This window comes from Papaver somniferum, chromosome 8 (assembly GCF_003573695.1).
Source record: "Papaver somniferum cultivar HN1 chromosome 8, ASM357369v1, whole genome shotgun sequence".
NCBI classification, from domain to species: Eukaryota; Viridiplantae; Streptophyta; class Magnoliopsida; order Ranunculales; family Papaveraceae; genus Papaver; species Papaver somniferum.
This window is the reverse complement of record NC_039365.1, coordinates 66,074,613-66,084,618: the sequence shown is the minus strand read 5'-3', so window position 1 is coordinate 66,084,618 and position 10,006 is coordinate 66,074,613.

Genomic DNA, 10,006 nt, shown 5'->3' with positions numbered 1-10,006 from the left:
TTTGGAAGATTCAGCCGCGTAAGAAAAGATAAAAAAAAAAAAAAAATTATCCCTGACTTGGGAGAAAAGAAAAAGAAGAGTTATTTCGAGAAGTTATTAACCCTGTTGTGTTTATAAAGGATGGTACGGGTCCTAAGAGAGGGGGTCGAGACTTTAATAGTTTGGGGCAGTTGCCGAGCAAGAACGAGAGTTGCAGAAACGAGTTCCATCACAAGCAGATAAGAAGAAGACGACCAGAAACCGTTACCTTTGCTTTTATATTTCCAACAGTTCCGCAACAATTATTTTTGTGAGGTTTCTCTGTAACATTAGCTTCTGTAACAGTTGGTTTTGTAACAATTATAACTGTTACAAACTTGCTGCTTTATACGTTTTCTCTCTTTTAATCAACTTTTGAGCTATGAACCAATATTATGAGCAAATGATTAATATGAGGAGCTAAACCCCCTAGCTGAGGCGATGAAGGAAGCCGTTTTTCCAATTATTATGTGGTAATTTCTATTTTTAATTATTTTTGCAATTTATTATATGATTTTGTGATTGAATAAAAATAGTTTTAAGGATTATAATTGAATAGTTGTGATGTCTTTTGATAGAACATGCTTAACCTAGAGTTCTTGATGTTCTATGTTTCGGATTTACAATTGTTACTTTGAAAATCTACTTTTGCAATATTAGAATCACTTCAAACGGAAAATAATTGCATGATATTAATTAGATTGAATCACTGATAATTGGTTAATGGTGGAATCCTGAGTCTCAGTGCTTTTTATAATCTTGATAACAACTTCATCTTAAGTTTTCTATTTTAATTTGAGTCTAAAACGAATCTTCACACGTTCGAGTTGAACGAATCTTTCTTACCACTTTACAACAACAATTAAAATCACATCAATTTTTGGCGCCGCCGACGTGGACTTGTTTTTAGATTTTATCTTTAGGTTTTTAGTGATTTTTATTCTTGTGTTTTGGTTACAGGTTTGGATTTTGGATCGATAAGAAAGCTGAGCCAAAGATATTGCTGATTAACTAATGACTTGGAGTCAAAGACAAAGCGAAAAGAAACAAGGAAAAGACAAAGAATTTTATTTTTGTTTTATTTTTATTTATTTTTTAGGTTTTTTTCGAAAACTGTATTAGGGTTTATTATTACTTTTGTAATTTTTCATTTTATGTTTGGACATTTTGGGACTTTGGACATTCTGAACATTATTTTAAACCATACAGGGTGGTATTAAATATAAACTGTTTGTAGGGAAGGACGACAGTTACGATACTGTCTCGGCCCCTCGGGTTCGTATACTAACATAGGAGTTGGTGGCCCGAGTCGACTAAAACCGATTCATCCCTCGTCTGGAACGGGAGGTAAGATTTCTGAACACTCGTGAATCCCCTGTCAGCGGGTTACTGTCTTCCTTCGTATGCTTATATGTTGAGGACTGAATACGGACATTTATTTTTCTAGTAAAGGGCAAGGTCTGGCCATACAGGATAAGGGTTCAGATTTCATCACCGTTCTCTTCTTTCCCGCCTTAGGAACACGTAACCTTCGCGAACCTAAGATTTAAAAATTTTACTAGAACGAAACCAATAAGGTAACGAGCTTATAGGAAAGTCGTTCAAAAGGATAGTATTAGGTATCTTGTTAGCCTAGCTCAAAGTTCAGGAAGATTACTGGAAGTCGATTAGAGCCACCTTGTAACCCAGGGAAGCGTTGCCAAAGAGGTGGGGGTATCAAATCTACTCTGAGCTTCTCCTACTTCTCTTCGACTTACTTTATTCCGATCATCCTAAGAGGTTTGCTAAAATTGTACCTACTTGCCTCTTGGAAGAGTAGAAGCTGGTCTAGAAACAATCTAAGTGGAGCCATCATGTTTTTTTTTGCTAGAAATCAATAGATTTGATTTGGTTGAGTCAGCCTTAATTTGTGATTGCTTACCCTTCCATTTTTGGAAATTCTTTTGTATGCATGAACGTAGAAGAGACGCTCTAGGACGATTTATTAGTTCTAAGAATCTCGATTACCTTAATTTAGAAAGTCCGACTTTTGGAATCCAGTTTTGAACGTCCATCTTTTGCTGAGGAGAGAATCCCTATTACTCCGATAGAGCTGAAAGATTTGTTGAATCTGACTAGGACTACTCGTCCCTCGTGTATCAGGTTAGCTGAAATGGAAGCAAATTATGAACTTAAACACGCGACCTTACAGATGCTCCCAATCTTTTTAGGGAAATAAAATGAAAACCCCTATTTCCATATTAGGGACTTTGAGGAAATTTGTAGTACCCTAAAAATTAGAAACCTTGGTGACGATGCTTTGAAACTTAGGTTATTCCTTTTTTCCCTAAAAGATAAAGCCAAATTGTGGCTATATAGTTTGGCTTCCGGATCAATCGAAACATATGAACAACTTACATCAGCCTTTTTGAACAACTTTTTCCCTAGGCACAAAACATCGTCTATTATGACGCAAATCTACGCGTTTTCTCAACAGGAGGGAGAATCTTTGTATATGTATTTGGAAAGATTCAATGATCTATTATCCCAGTGTCCTCATCATGGTTTAGAAAAGGTTAGTTTAGTTCAGATCCTTTATGAGGGTTTAGATTATTCCACCACAACCACAGTAGAATCTATGTGTACAGGTGGGTTTGAAAACCAAACAGTTGATGCGGCGATGACATTTTTGAATGAAATCGCTGAAAAGACCCAACAATGGGAAAATAGAAGGGAACCCAAAAAAAAAAATTCTTCTAGGCAGAGGAAGCGTTAATAGAGTAGAAAGAGGCTATGAATCAGATGCCAAAATTGCAGCAATAGCAAAAAGGTTAGAAGCTTTAGAATTGGGTCACACTAGTAGTCGAGTGGAGCCTTTTTGGAAAGGACATAATATGGAAGAGTAATCCAACGCTCTTTACAATAACACTAGATTCGATAACTCTCAGAAGTTCGACCCATATTCAGAAACTTGTAGCCCTGGTTGGAGAAACCATCCGAACCTTTCATAATCTAAAAGCCAGAGTCAAGATCAGTTTAGTAATTATAATGCTCCCACAGGTTTTGGCTATAATAAGAATCCTTCAGGAACAACTCAGTTTCAGAACCAGTCAGACAAGAAAATCTTAAGTCTAGAGGAATCTCTCACCCTGTTAACTCAGCAAACTGCAAAATTTCAGCTATCAGTAGAACAAAGTTTACAAGCTAGAAACATGATAGGACAAGAAAATAGTCAAGCTATTTCCGAGTTAAAAACTCATGTTGGACTGATAAATGAGTCGTTGAGAGAAAAAGGTAGGTTCCCTAGTCAAACATAACCCAACCCTAGAGGAGTTCATGAAGTAGGTAAAACCATCAAATCAGTTGAATTCTATTAGCACCCTTAGGAGTGGTAGAGTTATAGACAATAGGGTAACCATGCCTGATAGTGAGCATACTGTAGTTCACCCCTCAGGACCATCCACAGCTGAGGGGACTGATAAAATCTATGATGATGTCAATTCGGTTCCTGAGAGGCCCTATTTTATGCCTAGAGCCCCATTTCCACAGCTATAAGTACCAATAAAGAATGGATCCAACTTTAATGACATAATGGAGATTTTTAAGAAAGTTACCATAAACCTTCCGTTACTAGAAGCAATTAGGCAACTGCTGGCTTATGCCAAATTCCTTAAAGATATGTGTACGCGAAAGCGCAAGCTTAGTGTCCCTAAGAAAGCCTTTTTAGCTAGTCATGTAAGTTCGATCATTCAGAACACCACAACTCCTAAGTATAAAGACCCAGGTGCCCCTACCATTGCTTGCACGATAGGAAAACACAGGGTAGAGAAAGCTTTAATTGACTTAGGAGCTAGTGTAAACTTACTTCCGTACCATGTGTACTTACAGCTGGACTTGGTGAATTGAAACCTACCAAGATAACACTGCAGTTAGTTGATAGGTGTGTTAAAATTCTTCGTGGTGTGATAGAGGATGTTCTTATTGAGATCAACAAGTTTATTTATCCTGTGGATTTCGTATTCCTAGATACACAACCTGTCCCTGACCCAGAGAATCAAATACCGGTGGTTTTAGGTCTCCCATTTTTAGCCACCTCTAATGTTATTATCAACTGTAGGACCGGACTTATGAACATATCCTTTGGTAATATGACCACTAAACTAAATTTCTTTAATGTTATTAGACAACCTTCTGATGATTTAGAGGAAGTGAATATGATTAGCACTTTAGTTCAGGATCTAGTTTAGGATAATTAGGACGACACTTTGTTTGGTGATTCTTTATATGAAGTTGATGAGATAATTCTCTTAGGTCATGTAGATGACCAGACTTTAGAACTAGAAGAAGCTCTCGAACATTTTAAGGACTCTACAGACCCAGAAATTAAGGCAATAGCGTTAGGTCTTTCTAAGAGTAATAATGAACCTAAGTTTGGGGGTAGAGAATTAGAATAAGCTCTTGAGTATTTTAAATACTCTGAGGATCGGGAAATTCAATCTATAATTAAAGGTCTTACGGAAAGTAGTGATTACCCTAACTTTGGGGGTAGTGATCTTCAAGTATCCCCATTATAAGTCCCTAACTTGGGACTTGAGCCTAGTATACCCGAGGTATTACTTGAGTCTCTTTAAACTCCGCACCTGATCCTCCTGATACTGTCCAGGAGGAAATCCATCCACTAGAGACCCGTTGTTCGGATGATTATATTTGTCAAGATACTCATACAATACCAAGTGGGAACCATAGATAAACCCAGTTGTCTTGCAAGAAATTTTAGATCAGGTTATGCTCCGTCTGTTCATTTTTCTTATCCGGTGCAGTTGTCTTATGATTGTGGCAGTTTTATTTGGTTTTGACGATCCATAGTTATTTCGACTATTAATATATGATTTGAAAGGTAACTAGTCATTTTGTGGTACTTGATATCTGGATGAAGACTTTAAATTTAGCACTTCTTGGGAGGTAACCCATGCTCATGCAACACGGTAATATCTTTCCTTAACTCTTTTGCTTCAAATGGTAACAGTTTCTCCTTGTTCATGCTTTTAATTTCATCTTTAGAACATTGAAGAGAATGTTAGATTTAAGTTTGGGGGTATGGGAGAAACTTAGTTGCATTATTAAACTCCATAGCCTAGAAATTTATGCTTATTAAGGATGACACTAACCAATCTAAGTGGATGGAAGCATCTTGATTGTAGGAGTTGAGGAACCAATCTGAGTGGATGGAAACATCTACATAGAGTCTATTCATAAAAGCACAGAGCTCAGGTGTTAGAAATAACATGGTAGCTTCACCATATCTCGTTGAGTCCTTTTCATCTTCTGTTTTTATTTTATTTTCTTTTTAAAATATGTTTCTATGGGATTTAGTGGGGCCCACACATCGAGTTTTTACCACTGCTAGGATGACATAGAGTGATTGAGTTACTAAAAAAAATTGATGTAGTTTTTACAGTGGTAAGAATAGTGGTTCGTTCAAAGACTTGTGAAGATTCGTTTTAGACTCAAATTAAAATAGAAAACTTAAGATGAAGTTGTTATCAAGATTATAAAAAGCACTGAGACTCAGGATTCCATCATTAACCAATTATCAGTGATTCAATCTAATTAATATCATGCAATTCTTTTCCGTTTGAAGTGATTCTAATATTGCAAAAGTAGATTTTCAAAGTAACAATTGTAAATCCGAAGCATAGAACATCAAGAACTCTAGGTTAAGCATGCTCTATCAAAAGACATCACAATTATTCAATTATAATCCTTAAAACTATTTTTATTCAAGGCACAAAATCATATAAGAAATTGCAAAAATAACTAAAAATAGAAATTACCACATAATAATTGGAAAAACGGCTTCCTCCATCACTTCAGCTCGGGGGTTTAACTCCTCATATTAATAACTTGCTCAACTCTGCTGGTGATGGAACTCGTTTCTACAACTCTCGTTCTTGCTCTGAAACTACACCAAACTATCTAATAGTCTCGGCCCCCTCTCCTAGGACTCATACCATCCTTTATAAACACAACAGGGTCAATAAATTCTTGAAATAACTCTCATTCTCTTTTCTCCCAAGTCACGGATAAAATTTTTTTATCTTTTCTTACGCGGCTGAATCTTCCAAATCCCTCTATATTTGGTAAAATTGTCTCCAATAAGGAAGATATCCTTACCCATTGTTCACGCAACTTCCTAACAGAAATCCAAATCCCGTGAAACTCCCCTTCTCTGTTTTATCATGATATACTTGGAAACATTTTTTAAGATGAATTATTCGATTACCAACCCTATATTGACGTAGCCATCTTATGCAAAACCAAATCCTAGAATTACTCCAATAAAATCTCGCTCAAAATCTTCTCCAGAAAGGACGCAGTAAACACCATTCTCCCCTAAACTATCACCTCCCCCGTTTTATCGAAAACCAATAATCCAGCCAAATCTAGTCGATCCAAACACATGTACCAACCCTGTTTGGTCAACTTGAGTCCTTCCCAACACAAATTCGAGATTGAATCTCGTGAAAACTCTGCCAAATTCGATACCTAAATTATGCCTGTGAACTGTGAACTTTTCCGGCCAAAACTCAAAATTCAAATGAAGAGGATGGTTTCTCCCTATCCGACAGTGGAGTCCCTTTAGCAATTGGGGGTAGAAACAGTAATTTCTGGGGTGCAAATAGCCATGGGTTCCCCTTATCAATTGGGTGCCCCTTATCCAAACTGAAAGTTCGAATAATAGGTGTCCTTTGGGTGCCTTTATCAACTTTTCGAGCCGATTTCTCCAAAAATGTTTATTACCCAAAAATACCTAAAAACACATAAAACACCATAATAAATGCGAAATCGAGTGCCAACAATATATAGTATTGAGATCAAATTAGACACAAAAATATATCTATCAAAGACCCCCAAACTTATTATTTGCTAGTCCTCGAGAAAATCAAATCAAATCTAAATAATAAAATCCTAACTCACTGTCGCAGGCATCGCGATTGTATTTAGCGTATGCAACAAGCCTTTAAACCCCTAGGTGGCCCTAGTGGCCTAGTTATAGTCTTGGAAAGGTTTACTAGAGATATACCCACAAAACCTTTACTCCAGACCCCCTAGTTATCTACGCAGAACTTTGGAAGAACACTAAAGAATCTCCTTAGTTTGCATACTCTCATTGATTACAGGAGGAAATGCCCTGATGCGAAATTCCAATTGTTGTACACGAGTTTCCACTCAAGCATACTAAAATTCATATATAAGTGACAGAGCTCTACTCAGATAGTCGCACTATGGACATCAATATCCGGAGTCAACAAATCACATGGATAGATTAAGAAGATGCATACATAGAAAAACATAGGTGGTTTTGATGTTGACTAAGGTGAACGATGTTTCCCATATCTGTCAGAAGGCCACTGCCAAGATAAACCTATCTTAATGGCTGAGATACTGGTCTGACTAATATCAACACAACTGGCATATACAAGCGAACCAGCGGTTGATTTATTCACTGAACATTGACAATAAACATTTTTTTAACAACATGATTAGATCTTGCGGATCCAAGCGCATGCTTCTTGTCAGCAGATTACATGGTAATTCCCGTGGATCCTGCGTTCCACGCTTGTTTAGGCGACGGACACAGGGAATACACACACATATTGTTATCCAAGTGTTAATTTTTGATAATTATTCCTTTGGGTCTGATTGGTCTGGGTTTTTTTTAGTAACTCAATCACTCTATGTCACCCTAGCAGTGGTAACAACTCGATGTGTGGGACCCACTAAATCACTTAGAAACATATTTTAAAAAGGAAATAAAATAAAAACAGAAGGTGAAAAGGACTCAACATGGAAGAAGAGGGGGTCGAGACTTTTAGATAGTTTGGGGTAGTTGCAGAGCAAGAACGGGAGTTGCGGAAACGATTTCCATCACCAGCAGAGAAAAAGAAGACGACCAGAAGCCGTCACCTTTGCTTTCATATTTCCAACAGTTCTGCAACAATTATTTTTGCGAGGTTTCTCTGTAACATTAGCTTCTGTAACAGTTGGTTTTGTAACAATTGTAACTGTTACAACTCGCTGCTTTAAACGTTTTCTCTCTTTTACTTTGAGCAAGTGATTAATATGAGGAGCTAAACCCCCTAGCTGAAGCGATGGAGGAAGCCGTTTTTCCAATTATTATGTGGTCATTTTTATTTTTAATTATTTTTGCAATTTCTTATATGATTTTGTGCCTTGAACAAAAATAGTTTTAAGGATTATAATTGAATAGTTGTGATGTCTTTTGATAGAGCATGCTTAACCTAAAGTTCTTGATGTTCTATGCTTTGGATTTACAATTATTACTTTGAAAATCTACTTTTGCAATATTAGAATCACTTCAAACGGGAAATAATTGCATGATATTAATTAGATTGAATCACTGATAATTGGTTAATGGTGGAATCCTGAGTCTCGGTGCTTTTTATAATCTTGATTACAACTTCATCTTAAGTTTTCTATTTTAATTTGAGTCTAAAACGAATCTTCACAAGTCTTTGAACGAACCACTATTCTTACCACTGTAAAAACTACATCACTCTTCGTTTGATAATAGAGTTGGGAATAACTGACGTGCGCCTGACAAGCAATTCACAGTTGGTCATCCGACAAATAAAACTGGAGTATAACACCTATGATGAGACCCTCTCAGCATACATGGCTCTGGTCCAAACTCTAGCATCACAAGTGCCCAATATTAAATTCCTACATCTGTGTAGGAAGGACAATATACATGCAGATGCCTTAGCTTACATATCGTCGATGCTGAAAGACGAGAATTTTAAGGCCATCAAGATAGCGAGATTAAACGAACCTTCAGTCACTCTACAGCAAACCGTCGCTACAACAAATCATGAAGACGATGTAGGGGAAGATATCATCGAAGACTTTGACGATGATGATATCCTATCGAGAGCAAATGAAGACGAATATTTTAGCAACAAAGAAGATTGGAGAACCAAAGTCCACCTTTTCCTCGAAGAAGGGGCACTACCCGCAGATGTAAGCAAGCTCGAAAAGTGCAATCAAAGGCAGGAAGATACGAGCTTCGTAACGAAATCTTATACAAGAACCCCAGACCCCTATTATGCTGCCTATCCAGAGAGGAGGGACATCGTATCTTGAAGGACATTCATTATGGATATGCAGGTAATCATAGCGGGATGAGGTCATTGGCCGACAAAGCTAAGATGCAAGGGTATTATTGGCCGCAGATGATACAAGACGCTGCAAGGATGGCTAGAAGATGCGAAGAATGTCAGTGGTTCGCCAAAACAATTCATGCCCCCCACAACAGAGTTGTATTCAGTAGGAAGCCCCTGTCCATTTGCAAAATGGGGAATCGACATCGTCGGACCACTACTCGAAGGAACAGGAAAAAAGCGATTCTTGATATTAGTCATAGACTATTTCAGCAAATTGGTGGAATCTAGAGCTCTAGCAAGGATCAGAGATGTAGACGTATTCACTTTTATTTTTCAAAATATCATCTGCAGATTTGGCATTCCTGTAGAAATTGTTTCCGACAATGGAAAGTAGATGCAAGGAAAGAACATCGACATGCTCTTCGATACATTCAAGATAAGGAAGAACAAATCCACTCCCATCTACCCTCAGAGTAACGGACAAGCCGAAGCCACGAACAAGACCATTGACCTTATCCTCAAGAAATCGTTGGACGAGCATAAATGCCGATGGTGTGAGCAACTACACAATAGATTATGGTCATACTGAACCACAAGAAGATCAGCAACCGGAGAATCTCCATTTCTCCTCACTTACGGAGCCGAAACGGTCATCCCAACGGAGATAATTATGCCTACAACAAAAATCGAAGCATGGGAAAAGAACCTCATGGCGGAATATGATGCTAGAGAGGCTTGCTGATCTATAAGAAAAAAGGAAAACATCATTACAAAGAATGGAGAACTATCAGCGTAGGTTAGCAAGGGAATACAATAAAAAGGTT